The sequence below is a fragment of the Penaeus vannamei genome, chromosome 29 (genome assembly GCF_042767895.1).
Source record: "Penaeus vannamei isolate JL-2024 chromosome 29, ASM4276789v1, whole genome shotgun sequence".
Taxonomy (NCBI): domain Eukaryota; kingdom Metazoa; phylum Arthropoda; class Malacostraca; order Decapoda; family Penaeidae; genus Penaeus; species Penaeus vannamei.
Window position 1 is genome coordinate 21,491,451 of NC_091577.1, and position 2,869 is coordinate 21,494,319.

The window sequence follows — 2,869 nt, forward strand, 5'->3', positions numbered from 1 at the left end:
CTTCAAACAAAGCGCCATGCTAACCCCGGGCGCAGGAAGAGACCCCGCCTGTGTGCTCTTCGGTCCAACTTCTCTGTTCAGTTCAATAAACCATTAATCAAACGGGGGATAAAAAGCTGAACCTGAATTCACATTTTATCATAAAGTCATCAGCTTTGAGTGTGTGTGTGAGTGTGTGCGTGTGTCTGTGTGTGTTTGTAGACGTGTGCGTGTGTGTTTTAGTTCTTTTCTATGCGTTGTGTGTGGGCACGTGGATGATTGTGTGAATGTGTGTGTTTTCTGTCGTCTGCATGTGTATGTAAATTTAGAAAAAAAGAAAAAAAGGAAATAAAAAGGACTGGATCAATTACGGACAACAGAACCGGGAATTAATTGGAAAATGCCTGAATAAGATTAATCATCGACCTGACTTTAGCAGAAAAAAAGGAAAAACACGGTCCTATGTATGTGACAGTGAGGAGAACATCCCCCCCCCCACTCTCTCCCCTCCCCCTCCCCCGCAAATATGTCCTTCGCACGCCTCTCACCCCCCACCCCTACCCCACTGAACTTCCCCACCCAAAACCCCAATAATACGCCCACCCCCTACCCACTCCCCCCACCCTTACCCACTCCCCCCCACCCTTACCCACTCCCCCCACCCTTACCCACTAACCCCCACCCTTACCCACTCGCCCCCTACCCCTACCCACTCCCACCCCCACTCACTCCCCCCTCCACCCACCCACAACCCCCAATATCACGCCCACCCCTACCCACTCCCACCCCGCTTACCCACAACCCCAATACCCCTCCCCACTCCCCCCCCCTACCCAACCACTCCCACCCACCCCTACCCCCAACTCCCCCCCCCCCTACCCAACCACTCCCCCCCACTCCCCACCCCCCCTTCATCTCATTTCCGGTAGGGAAGAGACAGCTGGAGAGAGAGAGAGGATATATATAGAGGGAGGAAAAAAAAAAAAACAAGAGACGGGGAAAAAAATTCAATATCTGTAATATTGATTCTGCAACAATGCAACGGAAGTAATTGGACGTTCCGAACGGCTCTTGATTCGAACACGTGATCAAATAGTGTAAAAAACAATCGAAACTCTTCTTTTTTTTGTTTGTTTGTTTGTTTATTTACTTGTTTATTGACTCCTACGACTACCATTGCTATCGTTATTATCATTGTTAACATTATTGTCATTGTTGTTACTATGGTTATTATTATCATCATCATTATCATTATTATTATCATTATTATTATCATTATCATTATTTTTATTAGTATCATAACTTTTATCATTAATATCATTATTATCATTATCGTTAATATAATTATTATCATTATCATTGTTACTATAATTATTGTTATTGTTATTATCAGTATTATATCATTATAATTATTATCATCATTATCATTTTATTATTATCATTATTAATACAATTTTTACTGTTGTCACTATTGTCGTCATTATCTTTTTATTGTTATCATTATTATTATTATTATTGCCATCATTATTATTGTTATCATTATTATTATCATCATCATTATTATCAGGTATCATTCTTATTGTTATCACTATTATTATTATTATTATTATCATTATTATTATTATTTCTATTATTATTATTATTATTATTATTATCATTATTATTATTATTATTATTATTATTATTATTATTATTATTATTATTATTATTATTATTATTATTATTATTATTATTATTATTATTATTATTATCATTATTATTATTATTATTATCATTAATATTATTATTATTATTATTATTATTATTATTATTATTATTATTATTATTATCATTATTGTCACTATCATTATCATTAGTATTAACACTATCGTTACTATCAGGATCATCATTGTTTTTTGTTATCATTATTATCATAATAACCATTATATTTATCATCATTTTTATCATTACCATTATATTTATCATCATTTTTATCATTACCATTATTATCATCATTATTGCCATCATCATCAATATCATTAACATTGTTATTATCATTACAATTATCATCATTATTTGTATCATTTTTATTATCATTGTTATTGATATTTTTATTGTTATTATCCTTATCATTTTTCTTTACAATCATCTATTTATTCATTTATCTATGATTTGTATATTTGTTTTGCTATTAATATCACTATCATTATTTTTTTGTAGTTGTAGTGGTGGTCATAATTACTTTTCCTAAGATCATTGTTATTATTAGAAGTAAAATCATTATCGTCATTTTCACTGTCAACATCATCATTATTATCATTATCCTTGTCATTATAATAATTGTTATTGGTAATAGAAAATTGGTATTATCAACACTATTGATATCATTATGATTATTGTTATTATTATCTTTGTTATCATTATTATCATTATTATTATCATCGTATTTACCATTACTATCATTATTATTATCATCGTATTTATCATTACTGTCATTATTGCATAGATTGTTATCATAATAATCCTAGTTATTATTACTATTCTTATCATAATAATCCTAATCATCATTACTATTGTTATCGATATCACTTGTATTATCATCATTGTTATCATCATCATTTCGTATTATTATCATTACGGATATTGTTTTTTTTTTATTCCTTTCTTTTGTTTTGTTTTTATGTATTTGGTTATCATTGTTGCATGTTTTTTGAAAGATGATATGTCAGGTGAGAAGGCAAGGGGGATGAGAGGGGAAAATTTAGGTCAGTGAGGCGAAGAAGACAAGAGAGGTATGTAGACACAAAAAAAAGTATAAGAAAGAAAGGAAGAGAAAGCGAAGAAGACAAGAGAGGTATGTAGACACAAAAAAAAGTATAAGAAAGAAAGGAAGAGAAAGCGAAGAAGACAA